The sequence below is a fragment of the Myotis daubentonii genome, chromosome 9 (assembly GCF_963259705.1).
Source record: "Myotis daubentonii chromosome 9, mMyoDau2.1, whole genome shotgun sequence".
Classification (NCBI taxonomy): domain Eukaryota; kingdom Metazoa; phylum Chordata; class Mammalia; order Chiroptera; family Vespertilionidae; genus Myotis; species Myotis daubentonii.
The window spans coordinates 21,989,750-22,009,786 of record NC_081848.1 but is presented as its reverse complement, the minus strand read 5'-3'; the positions used below and the strand labels follow the sequence as shown (position 1 = coordinate 22,009,786).

Here is a 20,037-nt window from a genome sequence, read left to right as displayed (position 1 = left end):
CACCTTTGGAGCAAAAAGTAAGAGATAAAAGAAGAAATAAACAGCAATATTGTAGGGCGTGGCTATAGGGTTAAGCCTCGGACTGACCTGTTGGCAAAGTTACAAACAAGTCCCAGTTTAGGGGGCACAGTACTCTTAGCATAATTAGGCTTGACCTTATGATGCTCCCTAGATCTTATCTGGGAAGCTAATGGGTTAAGGGAGGGGCAGCAATTGCTGTCAAAACAAGTGAAACTCACAAGAACAGTGTAACTATGGTGACCACTACCTTGTTTACCTCTGGCTATAAAATAAAGGCTCAGCTTGCCTCTGGATCTCTCTCTGTGGCCTCAGCCAGGCACAGGAAGATCCACCTACACCCAGCTTATTCTCTTTGTCTGTCATTTCTTCATCCTTTTGCCGCCCTCAATCAGGCTTTCGAACCCTTGGCTGAGCTGGCTTGGCCCATGTGGTGCCCGACGGGGCCTGAGTTTGGGGGAACTACAGTTGTCAGGTGATAGGATGCTCCAGTGAAGCACATGCAGAAAACAAGAAGGAAGGTAAGGAGCGAAGTTCAGTGACATAACTAGGTGTAAAATATGGGAAATTCAGGATCGTAGGAAAAGAATTTATATGTAGCCAATGATTAATGTTATGCTCTAAGCACGGGACTGTTCTGTGAGGTATCAACAGCTCTTCGATTTGTTGGATTTTGTAAGTAAAACCTGCCCATGATTTCCTGAGGAAGGAAAGGTAAATGTAGAGACATGGGAGAAGGTAGGAAAACAACTTAGAGATTCATGTTTGTGCTGACATTGGACCAGCCTATGTTCAGGGAATAGTATTAGCTGCTGCATTCGCTGGTCAGTAGAAAAAGGAAAGGGGCTGCTGTGGCAACCAATGCCCGCTAGGCAGGGAAACTTCAAGCAGGGCTGGCCCCACCAAACAGTAGGGGCCTTATCCTTAACCTCACTGCAGCCTTTCCAGCTGACTCAGTAAACCTTTATCGTGCCACCCCGGGAAGCACCGGATTGGCAAGTTCTCCCTGGGCATATAGATCAGGACTCAGGCAATAGTGAAAAGCACCAATCCTACTGTTAAAATGCAACTATAAAATCAAAACAAAGGGGGGGGGGAGAATGTTATCTATTAAATTGAAGAATGTTACCTGTTAAATTTTTTGAATTACAATGCATAGAGTTGTACAGTGGCTGAAAGGCATCGGGCCTCCTGACAAGAGTTTTACCAGATTCAGTAATGATGTGGGAAGAGGTTGTGTTTTGTATCTTTCCAGAAGGAGCAGTGCAGACAATTTGGGTACCAAAGCGTTATGTGTGTCACCACAATGAACCCAGAGAAGCTCCTTGTCCCATCATTCAAAAGACTGAGAGTTGTCCAGATGACAGCAATACGGAAAAGGAAGATGACGAAGGCTACACAAGGGACCGAGGTGCCAACATGGGGTCAGCTGAAGAAGTTAACAACTAAGGCCCAGCAGATGGTAGAAAAACAAGATGTTGAAGGTACTCCCTCAATCATGTTTCTGGCTATGCTAGCATTGGTCAGCTGCCAGTCTTCTGCAAAGTCTTGCGCAGCCAAGTCCGAGGACTCAGTAAATCAGCAAAAGAAACTTTCATTTAGCAGAAACTCATTTATTGATGGTTTACATTGGCATTGTTTTATTATTCTTACTAGTTTTAAAAATGTTAACACATTGGCATTGTTTTGTTAATAGCCAGAGCTTTATGTTTAAGTTTTAAAATGTTGATGTGTCTGTAGTTTGGGTTTTGCATGGCATTGTTTTGTTATTGTTTTAATAGCCAGAGTTTTGTTCTTGATGCTTAAGTTTTACTTTCATTATGGTAGCTTAAAAACTTTCATTACAGTAGCTTAAAAATAAAAAAAAAGGGCAAGATGTAGGGTTCGGCTATAGGGTTAAGCCTTCCACTGACCTGTTGGCAAAGTCACAAACATGTCCCAGCTTAGAGGACACAGTCCTCTTAGCATAATTAGGCTTGACCTTATGACACTCCCTAGATCTTATCTTAATGGTCTGAGGGAGGTGCAGGAAGTGCTGCCAAAACAACTGAAACTCACAAGAACAGTGTAACTATGGTAACCACTACCTTGTTTACCTCTGACTATAAAATAAAGGCTCAGCTTGCCTCTGGATCTCTCTCTGTGGCCTCAGCCAGGCACAGGAAGATCCACCTCCTAGACCCAGCTTATTCTCTTTGTCATTTCTCTATCCTTTCATCGCCCTCACTCAGGCTTTTGAACCCTTGGCTGAGCTGGCTCGGCCCACAATAAAATAATAGTTGGGGACTTTAAAACCCCATGTTCAACAATGAATAGATCAGCCAGATAGATAGTCAATAAGGAAACTGAGAATTTGAACAATACTTATAGCTCAAATGAACCTAACACACATACAGAGAACATTCTATCTGACAACAGAAAAGCACACATTCTTCTCAAGCACATGTGGAACATTTTCTAGGATAGACCACGTGTTAAGCCACAAAACAAGTTTTAGCAACTTAAATAATATTAAGTCCTCACCCTGGAGTATTATCCTGATATGCAGCTCCAATCTCCAGTCAGGGCACATACAAGAATCAACCAATGAATACATTAATAAGTAGAACAACAAACCTCTTTCAAATCAATTAATTAAAAAAAAATTTAAATTATTCAAAGTATCTAATATGACCATTTTGTTATTACAAACTTACAAATCAGTAACAGGAGGAAAACTAGAAACTTAAAAAATATATGGAAATTAAAAAACACTGCCTGAACAAACAATGCATCAAATGAGAAATTAAAGGGAAAATAAAGAAGTATTTGAGAAAAACAAAAATGAAAACATAAAAAAATGTACAGGATATAGCAAAAGCAATTCCCACTTTGGAAAACAGTAAAGAGGCTCCTAAAAATTAAAAATAGAGCTACCATTAGCCCAGCAGTTCCACTGGGTACACATCCGAAGGAAATGATAATACTATGTCAAAGAGTTATCTGCACCCCATGTTCAAGCAGCATTATTTATGACAGCCATGACATGGAAACAACAATGACTGATGGATAAATGGATAAAGAAGCTGTGGTATGTATGTTTAATGTCATATGATGGGATATATATATATATATATATATATATATATATATATATATACACACACACACACACACACACACACATATATAATGGAATTTTATATACATAAATTTAAAATTCATATATATATATCCTATATAATAAAAGCCCAGTGACCGAATGGTGGAATGACCAAAACGACCGACAGATCAACCAGTCGCTATGATGTGCACTGATCACCAGGGGCCAGACGCTTAATGCAGGAGCTGCCATCTGGTGGTCAGTGCACTCCCACAGTGGGAATGCTGCTTGGTTGACCTGAATGAGCAGCACTCCCACAGCAGGCCAATCCCCGCAGGCCATGCCCCACACCAGTGCATGAATCCTGTGCACTGGGCCTCTAGTATATCTATCTATCTATATCTATATCTATCTATATCTATATCTATATCTATATCTATATCTATATCTATATCTATATCTATCTCTCTCTATATATATATTTATATATCTATATCTATATATCTATATATCTATGTATATAGATATATAGATATATAGTTAAATACTACATAGTATTCAGCCATAAAAATAGGGAAATCCTGCCATTTTTAATGATGTTGGATGGACATTGAGGGCCTGATACTAATAAAATAATTTAGACAGAGACATACTTGATATTTGTAGTTAGGTGCTCTAATGAGAAATTCTTGTTGTCAAATAATACAGGCCTACCATGGCTTGTAAATATGCAAGAATAGTTCTAATGACAATGGTACACACCCTTTTATAAGAATACATCTTTTTTAAACAAGCTATTTCTTATATTTCAAATCTTACCTATTTTTGCCTTTATTTTTCAATTTTATGTTACTTGCCAAACATTATCTTTTGTATTTAAACACTTTTATCAGCCTCTCTCTGTGATTTTTTTAAGTTCTGCATGTTGTTCATGAATAAAATATTTTGTCCATCATGCAGAAAAATGTTTTTTCATCTTAACACCAGACAGGTAAGAGATGCCTTGCCTTCACTGTTTCGTTGGATTAATGTTTAGACTAAAATCAAACTCCTGATTATACATATATTTTTGCAACAGAAACTTTCATTTTTTGACTTAATTTATTTTTCCAAATTTAGTTTTCTTCCCCCTCCCCCTGAAATTGTCATCTATTAAACTTTCATGCTCTGTTCTATTATTTCTTGTGGTCTATGTCTAATTTTCCACTCATTGAATATTTTAACTCTATGTTTAATATCTCCTTTTGAAATAGTTGTGCTTTTACTATTATTAATCTGATTTCTTCTCTCTTTTTTGCTTTATTTGCTCTTTATTCTTCCCGCAGTCGAGTTTGAGAACTGATGGTACCTTTTATAATCACAGCTGCTTTTGCGTACATCTTGTTGTGTGTCAGATAATAAGTGTTTGCTAAGCACATCGGGAATTTCCTCACATAATAATAATTACAACTAGTATTTATAGATCGTTTAATATATTCTGGATATGATGCCAATCATTATATAGGCAATTTCTCCCTTAACCTTTAAAAAATATTATGAAGTATTACTATTGGCATTTAAAGGTCAGAAAATAATCTCAGATTGAGTGTGGTGTGGTGTAGAGCCAATGTTTCCCCCCCCCATCAAATTCTGTTTGATGTTTCTTTCTGAGCACAAAGGAAGTCTGTTACCCAATATTCCTTATAGTTTATAGGCATTTAACTGGGTTCTGGCAGAGAGAGGCGAGCAGGGGTCATACATGCCACTCTTGCTCAGGTCATGATTTCCTGAGGGGTTTTTATTATGTATGCTTTCCTTTGCCAATGACCTCAGAGGCCACATAATATAAAGACAATGCCATTACATGGCAAATGCCTGGATTCCTAAGCCCTCATTTGGAAAACTGTTATTTAATAAGCATGAAATATAAGTTAGTTATGTTAAGCTGCTGAATTGGGGACTTGTTTAAATTACTGAAGTCTATTCTGACTACTAGCAAGTGAAGAATCCAGTTCCAGAAAAAAGTAAACAATGTAAAATCGTTCATGCCCAACTGTTAACAGGGTTCTGGGGCAGGAGGAAGAGGGAAACCGAGACAGGAAATTAAAACAAGGCCAAACAGTGTGGGCAATTTGCAGGCGGCTTATAATTAACAAGCCATTAACTTTCCCAGCTGAGGACAGAAGAGCAAATGTTTAAAAAACCTCCCTGATGAGAGAATGCAGAAAGGAAGGGGGGGAGGGGAAAAGGGCAGTTTTACTCCCTGCCTAAGCAGAGAAGCCAGCAGTCCCAAGGCTTGGCGAGATAAAGTTGCCAGGTGCTTCTCATGAATTCTGGGAACGCCACAACAAAACAAAAAAGGGGACTTTGAGAATTAATCTGTACCAAAATATTCAGCAAAGGAACTTTGAAGACTATAGACAGGAGGGTATATAACACCTCGGCCCCCCACCCAACCTGCTCTTCAAATTAGCTGAGAGCCTGTCTGCACTTCGTAAGCCAGATGTATAGGTTTGCTTGCTTTGCTTTTTCAAATAAAGGTGCATGCTTTAAGAAATTGGTTTTTCACAATGCAGACAAGGTCTCTCATATAAACTCATTTATGTGGGAAAACAAGGATCCAGGCTGGGGACAGCCCTCCCACTGACTCAGGGGGCTGTCTGGTAACACCTCTCTGTGTCTGTGTCAGTAGGAGGTGCGGATAGCACCACCTTAGGCAATTACAAAGACTTTGCCTGCCATGCCTCCTGGGGAAAGCTGCCGTCCCTATAGATGGGATCACACTGGTACATTACCTACAGTACTGAAGGGAGTTGCAGCTAAAGACCCAGTCCCTCTGGGCCAGCCCTGCTTAGACACCTATCTGGAGCCCAGCTCAGCCACCTAGTTGGAGACTCCTTATCAAGAGCTGCAGCTCAGGCACTATCAAGGAGGACTCCTTGTCAGGAGGTCTTGACTACAACACTTTCACCCATTCTGACTCAGTGCTTTTCCACTCCTAGTCTCTCTACCTATCCCTCCCTTTTCTTCAATGCTCCTGAGAACTGAGACGAGTCCCTCCATCTGCACTGGTCCATCTGCCCCTCACCTGGTGCCCTTCCGTTGGGGGAAATGGAATACTATGGAGTCGCGATCACTTTTTGCCTCTTGCTTATGCTGTCAGAGCAAGTGAATAGTCTTGATTATTATTTTCAGTTTTGCTCATTGTCCTATTTGACCACTGAGAAACTGACAGGGATAGGTTAAAGAACTTGACCAGGAATCATAGTTCTTAAGTGCCAAAGTTGTGATACCAACACCCCAATCCTGATTCTACAACCATTTTTCTTAATAACTTATTCTTTACTCTCTATAAAAGGAAGTATTAGATTACTGTATCTCTAACTCTTGCCCAGACTTACCGGTCTCTGTCATGGTCGTCAGAGTTGAAAATTTATGTAGATTTGGGCTTTGAAAGTTCCTAGGAAGGTGAATGTCAGCAGCTACTTCAAATGTCCTTGTCACTTTGCTGCTAACTTGTTTTTTAACAGTTACAGAACACATGGATTAGGATGCAACATTATAAACAAGCATCCATTTCCTTTAAAACAAGACAGCTGTTCAGTGATATTCTTTTCCACAAGATAAACACATTTGAATGATTATGAATCACTGGAAATATAAATACTTTTAAAGTTCAAAAGAGAATAGTTGGACTGTTCATAAAACTGCTTTTATTCTTTCCGAATAAAAATTCATCAGATGTACATTACTCTGATTCAATTCTCATTATGTGTTGTCCTCTGTTGGTAGTATCTGTTGTTACACTATTCTTTGATAGAAGAAAAGTATAATACTGTCTCCTTCCATTCTTATAAAATAAACAAAACAACAACACACTAACAGCATAAAAGAAGCAAAAACAATTTTGTTCCAACCCACACAGGTTATTGTGTTAGGAAAACTGGGAAGTATGCGGATTAGGGAAACATTCTGCTTAAAACGTCAGAAGTAGTTAGACTAGTGCCTGAGTGTCAACCGAAGCAGCTTTTAGTCTTGTGAACCACATCTAATTCTGAAATAACATGACCTCAGTCTGAACAATCTCCTCCCACCCACAGCCTTTCTTGTGAACATGTACAACACAATCTCAGCTCTAGCCATAAGACAAGTGAGCCAGAGAGAAAAACAAAAGAGTGAACCAAACTCAAGTCATTTCAATAAGCAGTCTACTATGGCTTACTAGAGTTCTTTTTCTCAGGAAACATCTTAAAATGCCACATTCATTCCTTAAATCCATATTTCCAGGACACAAATGCTATGACTATGCCATAACCATCCTATCTAATAAAAGAGAAACATGGTAATTAGCGTACATCTGCTACCCTTCCCATTGGCTAATCAGTGAGATGCAAATTAACTGCCAGCCAAGATGGCGGCCGGCAGCCAGGCAGCTTGAAGCAAACATGAGGCTTGCTTGCTTCAGTGACAGAGGACTCCAACGTTCCCCGCCTGCCTTGCCGGCCTCTGAGCTTGCAGTTTGAAACATTGTTACAAATATAGAAGCTAAACAAAACCCCAGAAACCTGCTTTCAGCCAGCAGGGATCTCAGAGCTGGAGTTGATACAGTGTTTCAATTATAGAACCCAAACAAACCAGATACCTGCTTTCAGCAGCAGAGGCCTCAGAGCTGGAGCCAGAGCTAAAGCTGGCCCACAGTAAAAAAGAAAAAAGAAAAAAAGGAGCAGTTGGGAGCTTCAGTCACCCGCCAGCCTGAAAACAGCCCTCAGCCCCTCACCCAGACTGGCCAGGCACCCCACTGGGGACCCCCACCCTGAAGGGTGTGTGACCAGCTGCAAACAGCCATCATCCCCTCACCCAGACTGGTCAGGCACCCCAGTGGGGACCCCCACCCTGATCCAGGACACCCTTCAGGGCAAACCAGCCAGCCCCCACCCATGCACCAGGCCTCTATCCCATATAGTAAAAGGGTAATATGCCTCCCAGCACCGGGATCAGCGGAGCTATGAGGCCTCCCAGCACTGGGATCAGTGTGACAGGGGGCAATGCCCAAACCCCCTGATCGCCCTGGAGCTCTGTGTGTGACAGGGGGCGGGGCCACAACCTCCCCATCGACCCTGCCTTGAGTGTGACAGGGGGTGGTGCCCCAACCCCCCAATCAGCTCTACCCTGAGCGTGACTGAGGTTGGCATCACAACCTCCCGATCCTCCCTGCTCTGTGCATGACAGGGGGCGGTGCCCCAACTCCCCAATCGGCCCTGCTCTGAGCCCGACCAGGGGCTGCACCTAGGGATTGGGCCTGCCCTCTGCCACCCGGGAGCAGGCCTAAGCCAGCAGGTTGTTATCTCCCGAGGGGTCCCAGACTGCGAGAGGGCACAGGCCGGGCTGAGGAACCCCCTCCTCCCCCCCGAGTGCATGAATTTTTGTGCACTGGGCCTCTAGTCTACACTAATAAAAGAGAAACATGGAAATTGGTGTCACTCTGCTATTCCTACCAGCCAATCATGGTAAGTATGCAAATTAACCCAACAAAAATGTCAGCGACCACAGAGCTGGAGGCTTGGGTTGCCCCCGGCGATGGAGGAAGCCAAGTTTCCCGCCTACCTTGGACGCTGCTCAAAGGAGAGAACAACACGCAGGTGTGGCCAGGAGCCTGAGTGATCAACACAGAAGGGCACCTGCTCCAAGCCTCTTCAGTGTGGCTGGGGGCAGGCCCCCAGTGGACAGACACACACACACACACACACACACACACACAGGGTGCCTGTTCTGAGCATCCGACGCAACTTGGGGCAGGCCCCCAGTGGGGATACACACATACACATACACACACACACACACACACACACACACAGGGCACCTGCTTCAAGCCTCTGGTGCCAGACTGTGGCCGGGCCTAAGCCATTAATAGGACATCCACTGAGGGCTCCCGCACTGTGAGAGGAGGCAGGCTGGTCTGTGGGACTTCCACTCCCCCAGTCTACGAATTTCATGCACCGGGCCTCTAGTATCTTATAATTGAATCAAACTCTTATTTTTTTTCCATAGCATAAATACTTCATTTAAAAATATATATATTTTTATTGATATTATAAAAGAAGGGAGAGAGCATAGCCGGTTTGGCTCAGTGGATAGAGCATTGGCCTGCGGACTCAAGGGTCCCAGGTTCGATTCCGGTCAAGGGGATGTACCTTGGTTGCGGGCACATCCTCAGTAGGAGGTGTGCAGGAGGCACCTGATTGATGTTTCTCATCTATGTTTCTAGCTCTCTCTCTCCCTTCCTCTCTGTGAAAAGTCAATAAAATATATTTTAAAAAAAAGAAGGGAGAGGGAGAGAGAAATAGACACTTCAATGATGAGAGAGAATTAATGATCAATTAGCTGCTTCCTGCACGCCTCCCACTGAGGACTGAGCCTGCAAGCTCAGACATGTGATCTGACCAGGAATCGAACCATGAACTTCTGGTTCATAGGTCAATGCTCAACCAGTGGGACACACTGACCAGGCAACATTTCACATTTTGGACCTGGATTTCTCATCCTGCAGTGCAGGATTTCAAGGACAGGAAACTCATTTACTCAAGCAGATCACTGCAGTGATAGCAAACAGGCTGCTACTGCTCCCAACCGTGCTTCCTGAACTATGTATGTTTCCATTTAGAGACATAGCAGTATATACAACTTATGGCAGTTTCTACAGCTGTTTTAATAAGTCACCAAAGTCTTAGTGGCTTAAACAATGCACGTTTGTTCTTTCACAGTCACAAAGACCAGAAGACTGAAATTAGCTTCATTGGAATGCAATAAAGGTGTAAACAGGGCTATGCTGTTCTCCCCCCAACCCCCCCGCCCTGCCCTGCCTGGAACCTTTAGGGAACTGTTCCTGCCTTGTCCAGATTCTGGTGGCTGCAAACATTCATTGGCTTGTGGTTGCATTGGCTTAATCTCCAACTCCAGCATCTTCAAATCTTTCTCTGCTCTGCCTCCACACTGTCTTCTCCTCTGTGTGTGAGCCTAATCTCCCTCGGCAGACCTCTTATAGGGACATATGTGATTGCATTGAGGGCCCACCTGAATAATCCAGGATGATCTCCTGATTGCAAAATGCTATATTAATTATATGTGCCATGACACTTTTTACAAATAAAGTGCCATTTACTAATTTTATGTATTGGGGGACATATTGGGGGGAGACTGCTCAGTCCACTACACATGTCTTTGATTCTAGATATACACTACTTCCTACAGGATAGCATATTTTCTTCATATATCATTTCCAAACTGCCGCTTCAACTTTCTCTATAGTGAAGTATGTACTATCCTATATAATAAAAGGCTAATATTCAATTGTCCCCTCCACCAGGAGTTTGGCCAGTGGGTGGGGCTGGCCCACCAACTGCCCGCGGCCCCTTCCTTCGGCTGGCCCTGCCCCTGATCAGCCCCCCCACCCCTCCAATTGGGGGCGGGACCAGCCAGCCAGCTAACCTCTCGCATCCTCTCCCCTAGCTGACCTGGCCTGATCAGACCCAATCAGGGCGGGCTGACCAGACCCCATCAGTGCACAAATTTGTACACCGGGCCTCTAGTGACTAATAAATCCTATGGTTACAGAACCATTCCCAAACCTCCTTTGGTGTAGAGTGGGTCCCCTATGCCAATGTAATGTTATGTTGGCTCCTATGCCAGTGGATCAAACAAAAGTCATCAAATACTCATGCTGGCTCAGGTCCTATGGGAATAAAACAAACAAACTAACAAAAACAACTCACACACAACTATGTATCTGCTTCTGCAATGCTCTGGCTGGTATGGCTCAGTTAGTTGCATGATGTCCCATGCACCAAAAGGTTGCCAGCTTGATTCTCAGTCAGGGCACATGCCCAGGTTGTGAGCTTGATCTCCAACTGATTTCCAGTAAGGGGCATGTAGAAGGCAGCTGATCAATGTTTCACTCTCACATCAATGCCTCTCTCTCCCCCCCTCTCCTTCCCTCTCTCTCTACAATTCAATAAAAATATTTTTTTTTAAGAAGAATAAATTACAGCCCTTTTCTATCACTCTTCAAATATATCAAGGTCGGTCATGAAAAAGACAAGGAAAGACTAAAAAACCTCAAAGATTAAAGAAGACTAGTAAGATACCACAGGATACATGTAATTTGGTATCCTGCTTTAGTTGGAACTAGAAAAAAATAAAGAGGCTAATTTAAAAAGTAGGGATATGAGTAAAGTATATAGTAAAAATATATGTCAATGCTAATTTCTTAGTTTTTATAATTGTGCCACAATTATGCTTTCAGTAGGGGAAACTGGGTGAATAATGTATGAAGGATCCTGTACTATCTTTACAACTATGCTGTAAATCCAAATCAGTATAAAACTAAAAGTAATATATTTGGGGGCTACTCCTGTCACCAACTGTCTTAGGTTTGGCATTAGAATCTAAAGTAGAATTTAGTGTTTCGGTGTTTATTACCCTTAGGATCAACAACTGTAGACAAAAGAGAAGGAAGTAGAAACAAGTAGATGGGAGCAAGCAAACTGTGAAGACCGTGTATGCAGAATTCTAGAGATAAAATGATTCAGGGGGTACTTCCACTTTGAGCAGAAGTGACTGGGCCTTGGTTCTTCAGCCTCAGGGAGTGACTCCATGTGCACTCTCTTGCAGGGTGCACACCTGAGTAGGAATCTTCCTGTGACTGAGGCGCTGATCATTTAAGGTTGCCTACTGACAGCACACTAACCCCGTGGAAAAAGTTCCCTCCTTGAAGAAGGATGAAGATGAGGCATCTCCTTGTCCAGACTAATTACCATAGAGGCAAAGGAGCTGAGGCAGTGGGCAAACAGTGATACCATCCGCCGCCTCTCTCACAGAGCACACCGCTCAGGAGCTTCTGGTCTCATAAAGCGAAGAGACAGCCTTTCTCCTCTGCAGCTAGAGTACCAGATCTCACAACGGAGCCCCCTCCTCTAGGTCAGGAGTTAGTATACAGCCGGAAATGAACAACCATCACCTAATGTTGTTTTTTGGGGGGAGGTTACATACAGATCTGAAACAAAACTGTGGAAATGTGAGTGATTCATTTCTCATCCTTTCAGTGGTCCATTTGAGAAATGTATTCTTCTGGTCTACGTAGCTGTATACACCGCACATGCAGAAATATTTTTCAGAAGGGGAACCATTCCACCAGTGACACGGAATGATTCCCATTAAATGTTAAGTATTGGCTCCAAGAGGCAGCAGGCAAGGAGAGGAGTCACTGTTTAGCCGAGGGTGACTGAGCCTGATCATCAGGAGAGGGTAGGTGGGAGAGAAAATATGTTTGATGATGAGGCTAATTTACTGGGACTTTTTTGTTGTTTCTTCCGTGCCTATTATTTTGTTAATTCCTCACCTAAGGATATTTGTCCATTGATTTCAGAGAGAGTGGAAGGGAAGAAGTGAGGGGGGAGGGAGAGAGGGAGGGAAGGCGAGAGAGGGGGAGAGGGGGAGAGGGGGGAGAGAGAGAGAGAGAGAGAGGAGAGCGTCATTGATGTGAGAGACACATATCGACTGGTTGCCTCCTGCATGCAACCCAGCTACATACCCTTGACTGGGAATTGAACCCATGACCCTTCAGTGCATGCACTGGTGCTCTAACCACGGAGCAAGCCAACCAGGGCTTCTATGCCTATTTTTAAAAATAAATTGATAGCTCCAACAACTATAGACTTAGAAAAGCATTGTGACCAGCACCGAAGACCCCTCAAATATGAGGGGCTATGTAACCATACCAATCAAGCCTTCTAGACCACCAGAGATACTTGCTGAGGTTGAGGGGGATACACAACAGGTATTAGTAAGAGAGAAATGACGTGTATCAGTTATAGCCTCAAGATCAACTACAGTGATGGCAGCTAGACTCCATTTCACTAACCTTCCCTGTGTGTGTGCCCAGCAAAGGAGACAAACCAGGTGCTATTTTCAGATGAAGTGAACTGATTACTATGTAAAGCCAGTGCACTTATGAACCCTGATGAAGACTCTAGTCTCTGTTCCACTGTGCTTCCCAGATTCTTCCTCTTCCGTGTTGAAACATCCCATTCCCCGCCTGAGAGAACTATTGCCAGTCTATGCCTCACAACTGCATCTCTTTCCTGGATTTGACCAGACTCAACCCGGTCTCATGCCCCCTCCACCAGGGAATGCCACATAAATGCCAGGACAACATGTGGGTATAAACTTCACAATCCTTGCTTTGATTTGGGATAACTCTGAAGGGTCACCCTAGTTTTTGGAATTCTCTGTGGCCTTGACTTAAGCCTCTGTCATAATGCTGCTGAATCAGAAAGAGAATAAATGAGAACAGAGATTAATCTGAGTGTCAGATCATCAAGGATCTTGCAGGTCATGATAAAGACGTTGGGTCTTTATTCTAAGGGGGATGAGAAGTCATCGAAGATTTTGATCACTCTTGCTACTTAACAAAAATATCATCTCAGGGTTGGAGGAAAGGGTAAGAGTGAAACAAGAAGCTCAGTAAGAAGCTATTAAAATATTCAGGGAAGAGATAATAGTGACTTGAACTAAAGTGGTTCAATAGAAGTGATGAATATTGAGTTGACCAATTTAAATAATATTTCAAAGTCTGTGCCAACAAGATTTTTAGTGCATTGCCTATAAGTTGTGGGACCAAAAAAAAGTAATGGGCAATTTTAAGATGGTTGTGTGTGTGTTATCACTAGGCCAATTTTTAAGGTCAGATTCCTACCTGTCTTTGTTTGTATGGTTTCTGATCTTCAACCAGAGCAAAGAATGTGATTCCATCATAACTATGTAGTTATTGTCTAATACATAGGAGAGGTGGTGAAACATGAATGCTATGACAGTGTTTTAGTCACATGCCATACACTTCATCCATGTTTTATAACCACCCAGAAGGACTATAAAAAGGAGTTGATCGAGTAGGAACCTTCAAGGCAGTTTTCTGACTCAAACTTTTGAGAGCTGTGTATTCCCAGAAGCTCACTTATTATCCCTTTGCATGAGCTACTGTGACATCAACACAAAATGTATAGGAGATGGTATCCATGTTGCAGGACTTCAATGACTCATTCTGTTGCTTTGATCTGATAGAGTCAGCTTATGGCAACAGCAGTAGCAGCAGCAAGTAGGTAAACTGGGTCACTCAGAAGATCAGGTTTATAGGGAACCCGCACAGACCATAAGGAGCCTGAGCCGCATAGTGGCATTGGGTATCAAGCACCAGAAAGAAAAGGGGAGGCAAAGGAGAAGAAAAGTGCTTTTTTATTAGCCGCATTCAAGTCAGCTTTACTTGGCTTCCCATTACTGATATGGGTAATGAGAGTGCCCCAAATACATGTGTATATCTGCAGACTCATGAGAAATATGGCTCTTAGTAAGAAATGACAACATCAGGAAATGGGAAAATGAGAGTTATCTAGCTGTGGCTTAAAAACAGAAAAAGGTATCACAAAAGAGGCTAGAGATAAGTTTCCTTTAGGTCAGAGTGTGCTAACCAGTTATTTCCAGCTACTCTGCTAAGGCACAGGGTTGACTAGACAATGGGGAACTAGAAATTTAGTATGATTTCAGGTTGAGTAGAGTTGCTCATATTTCTTGAATTGGTAAGTAACCTACAGTCTCTTCAAGTTGAGTGTGTGTGTGTGTGTGTGTGTGTGTGTGTGTGTGTACAGGTGTTTGGAAACAACTACTACATAAGAATGTCAAATCAGCAAAACTGTATCCAAAATTATGAACCTAGAATAACTTGGGGGTGGAGGGGAGGACTTTATCCATAAAAGAATATCTGGAAAAAATCATGATAATTAACACTAATCAGAACTCTGCTTTTCTGTGGGGGTTTTTTCCAAGTCAAATATAGTTAAAAATTGGAATTTTATCATTTTGATATAGATTAGAACTTGGCAGATGCAGTATGTCATCTGTCTTTGATGGATTTTATTGTAGGAGGTAAAGTGAGTCACTTCATCTTTCTAAAGATGATTTCATTTGAGTAATCAAATTTTATAATTATTTTCAGCAAAATATTCAGCAACTTATTTCACTATTTCTGATATAGTGAATGCAAATTAACAATGAAAGCTGTTGTTTTTCTTGCACATCCTCCTCACACATTTATAAAATGGTTATAACCTGAGAGAAATGCTAATTATATTGGTGTTAATGCAGAATGACATAGGAAAGAGAGAAACATATGCTGAAGGAAAGAAGTACCTTATAAAATTAAAAAAGAAAAAATCAGAATTCACACAAAATCCTTGAAGTGGGTTCACAGCACATTCTTTCATAATGAAAAAAACTTAAAAAACATAATCTTTAATAATTAATTCAAAAGCCAGACAATAGCATTTATTCTTTTATAGAAATAAAATATAGTACATATAGGAATCCATGGGAGCTACATTTTGAAAAGAGTCCCACTTTCCTGGACAAAATCATTTTGTATAAATGTCACTTGATAAATAAAATTCCATAAATCTCCACAACATTTTAGATAACTACTGTCTAGGTTCTTTCCACATCACTCTCTAGTTATGTGCTGTACAATATGTGGCTATTAAAATTTATTAAAATAGCCCAAACCGGTTTGGCTTAGTGGATAGAGCATCAGCTTGCGGACTGAAAGGTCTCAGGTTCGATTCCGGTCAAGGGCATTTACCTGGGTTGCGGGCACATCCCCAGTAGGAGATGTGCAGGAGGCAGCTGATCGATGTTTCTCTCTCATCGATGTTTCTAACTCTCTATCTCTCTCCCTTCCTCTCTGTAAAAAAATCAATAAAATATATTTTAATAAAATAAAATAAAATTTATTAAAATAAATGTCAAACTTGAGATCCTAGTCACATTAGCTTTATTTTGATAGTTTATTATGGCTAGTGGCTTCCATATTGGACAGCATAGCAGTAGCACATTTCTATCACTGACAAGATTTTTATTGATTGCACTGCTCAAGATTATTAAAAGTAGTGACTTTTCCATCTCAACCTCATTCTTCCAAATAAATTAGTTGGGCAAGAGGCCCTTTTATACCTTCTTCAATCTATATTAACCAGAATTTTAAATTTTTAGATAAATAGAGCAAATTTTGACAGAATTATAGTACAAAGAGTGCTCATTCTTAGCATGTGTCTTATGACAAAAACAGTAACGAAAAATATAGTCTTCAAAAGTTAAAAATATAACTGCTACATGGCTCAGCTATTCCACTTCTGGGTATTTATCTAAAGAAATCCAAACACTAATTTGAAAATATATATGCATCCCTATGTTCATTGAAGTTTTATTATAGGCAAGACTTGGAAGCAACCTAAGTGTCCATCAATAGACAGCTGAATAAAGAAGATGCTGCAATCCAGTGGTGAGCTGAAACTAAACCCCAGCTTAGGAAACAGGGTTATTCTTCATGTGGATGACTTTGTGCCGAAATCATGGGAACAACCAGGGGGAGGGAGGGAGGGAGGGAGGGAGGGAGGGAGGGAGGGAGGGAGGGAGGGAGGGAGGGAGGGAGGAAAGAAGGAAGGAAGGAAGGAAGGAAGGAAGGAAGGAAGGAAGGAAGGAAGGAAGGAAGAAAGAAAGAAAGAAAGAAAGAAAGAAAGAAAGAAAGAAAGAAAGAAAGAAAGAAAGAAAGAAAGAAAGAAAGAAAGAAAGAAAGAAAGAAAGAAAGAAAGAAAGAAAGAAAGGAGACAGAGAGGTATGGTACATATATACAATGGAATACTACTTGGCCATAAAAAGAATGAAGTTTTAACCATTTGTGATATGGATGGACCTAGAGAGTATTATTCTAAGTGAAATAAGTCAGATAGGGAAAGACAACTACCACATGAATTCACTTATATGTGGAATCTAAAGAACAAATAAATGAACAAAAAAAAACCCCACAAACTCATAGATACAGAGAAAAAACTGGTGGTTGCCAGAGGGGAGAGAGTTTAAGAAGATGGGTGAAAAACGTGAAAGGGATTCAGAAGTACAAACTGTCAGTTATTAAAATATTCACGGGGATGTAAAATGCAGCAAAGTGAATATAGTTAATAACATTGTAATAACTATGTAGTGTCAGCGGGGTACTAGGCTTAATTGGGTAATCACTTCATGAGGCACCTAAATGTCTACTCACTATGTCATACATCTGAAACTAACATAAGATTATACGTCAACTGCAACTGAGAGATACATTTTTTAAAAATGACATAGCAAAAAAAAAAAACAAAAAAAAACACTGGCACACAATATTAACTGAAAAAAATATTTGAGATGTTCACTGTGTTAAGTTTTCAGGGCCTGAAGATTTTGGGTATCCTTTACAATCAAAGATCTACTGAGATGCATGGTTAGTTAATACAATTTATGTTACCTCTCTAAGAAATCAAGAAACTAAAGGACTTATTCAGCTCTCAGGTGGTTAGTGCCATGGGAAGGGTACACATACTGAGAGCTCAGAAAAATGCAGCATAAGCTTACGTCAGGGCAACTGATTGGCAATTGGCAAGAAGATTTCTAGCTGCAAAGTCCTTTCCGGGTCACTTTATTTGCACTGAGGCTACTATGCAATTTTTTCAGAAAGTCTGTCAATTAAATTGTAAGCACAAGGCGTGTTGTGGAAACTGAACTCGTGAGCATGTTATGTGGCACAGGTGACATAGAAAACAGACTGTGTGTGCATGTGCTCCTCTGCTTTCCTTTCTCATCCTCCTAATTGTTGGTCAATAGATGGGATGACATGCGGTGGTATAGAATGTGAGCACTGAGTCTATCATGACAACATTAGGATAATAAAAATTGAATCTGCACCTCCACCAACCAAAGGAGGGTGTTGAATTGGGGAAACAACATAATAATTTAGAGGTAATGGAAGAGAGTCTTTGGGAAATATTTTAAAATTAGATTGCTATTTGAGAATATATCGGAGAAATTACCTAAATGTGATAAGGTGAATTAGGTCTGTAGTTTCAGAGTCTTTCCTCATCATGGCTGAGGCAGATTTTTTTTTTAATTTGAATTTTATTCCTTAGGATTAATGTAACAATAATCTTAGAGTTTTCAGGAATAACCTGAATGCCTCGTTCACAACTGAAAGAGTGTTTTGCTCCATATTTTCAGAACGTATTGCTCATGTGAAGATGAATATTCCTGAGATGCACGTGTTTAACTGATATAATGTATCTTTAATTTATCTAACATCATTCCCCTGCTCTATAAATTAAGTCTCTGGTTTCCAGATTTCCATTGTCTTCTTGAAGTCAACCAGGTTCCTCTAGGTTTCAGAGTAGCATATCCAGCTTGGGTTTACATTTTAATTCAGGTATCACTTGTTTTGAACCTATTTCTTTCTCTTCTGTATATCACATTTGATATTCACTTGTATATTATAATTGCGTTGAGTAAAAAGAAATGTATTACTTAAATCATATTAATATGTTAATTTATTTAGAATGAATATCCCATTCTTCAAGGGAAAAAACATTGAGTAAGATGGACCAATAAACACCAGGTCTACTGATGTTGAAGATAGATAACTGGAGTTAATGAATTTACTCAGGAGAGTTGCACTTATATTCTACATATATATTTTCTAAATAATGCCCCAAAGTCTATATGATATCACTCTCTAGGATTCTTAATTTTTTTGATGATGAAGTCTGAAGAATGACTTCATGGTATAAGAAGAGCAATTTATACTATACCCATCTTTTTTTTGTCATAATAGAACTTGACAGTGTCATATCCTGGGATCAAGGTTTACTAAAAGGAAGCTGGATGTAGTTTCTTTTTCCCTCCAAGAAGTACAAATAAATGTGTTTTTTTCTACCATGAGAGCTTGGGTACAGTCAGTATATAGTTTCTTCTCAATGAGTGGTTTATGGAAAAAGGATAAATAAGATGTTTTGACAAAGGATGTTAATCCTTCATTGATTTCTTTACCCAGTTCAGAATAAGCTAAAGGATATTGCCTAGGTTTGGCTAATGTCAACCAAACACAAAAGATTTATTGGAAATCTTCATTGAGGAATTGAGATTCATTAGTATATGAGATTTTCTAGAAGGGCTCTGGATCTTTCATATATTATGCATAATCTCTCAGTAAATCAGTGGTTCTCAGCCTTGGCTGCACATTAGAATCACCTGGGAATCTTTTTAAAATCCTGATTTCTGGATAAGAAATCCTTTTATTTGCTATAAAACTATATTTCTAGATAAGGCCTTATCCAGAAATCAGGATTTTAAAAAGATTCCCAGGTGATTCTAATGTGCAGCCAAGGCTGAGAACCACTGCAGTAAATGATTTAAACCACATCTCCATCTCACACATATCTAGTTTTGACTTTAGCTACCTCTCAAGCAAATTGGTACCAGATGAGGAGTGAGACATACTCCAAGAACCAATTTGAAAACAAATGGATTATTTAATACAGAACCTGGCAAAAAAGGGTGAACTGTATTAGTGTTTTTTTGTTTGTTTGTTTTTTATCCTAAAGAAAAAGCTGTCAGTATCTCACCATATTTAAATAAATAGCTAGACTGTGATTATTGGGGGGGGGAGGGGGTTAAAATCAAGAATTATAAATAAAAAATCTCTAGGTTAACTTTGAAATGAAATTATAGTATGCATTCACGATTTTATTTCTTTAAAAAAATGTGTATAGTATTCCTATTTCTGCCTCTAAAAAATAGCTAGAAATGATTGACAACTCCAAATTGATAAGCATCCCCATTGCCCAGATTATAGTATATAAATACTATTTCCCACTTGGAGAAACCAGGATTACCTGGAAAAAAAGGTTAAATCAAAGTCTGAGATAGAAAATATATAATATAAACCTGAGAAATTTTGTGTTAGAAAGCAAGGGTATGAGATTCTATAAAATAAAAATGAGTCACCATGAAAAGGTATGGTGTAAGCTGGGACAATTTAATGATTTCAGTTTATCAAA

At 40.4% G+C, this 20,037-nt stretch overlaps 1 protein-coding gene and 1 non-coding gene across 2 annotated transcripts in view; one reads left to right on the top strand and one right to left on the bottom strand.

Annotated features, from left to right (window-relative positions):
• CCDC82 (coiled-coil domain containing 82) overlaps positions 1-20,037 on the bottom strand; it is an 807,218-nt gene that overhangs the window by 760,318 nt on the left and 26,863 nt on the right. The gene's annotated exons all lie outside the window — the stretch shown is intronic.
• On the top strand, positions 16,425-16,542 carry LOC132242411 (small nucleolar RNA SNORA65). The gene has a single exon (XR_009454607.1). It is a non-coding gene; the product is annotated as a small nucleolar RNA SNORA65 (small nucleolar RNA).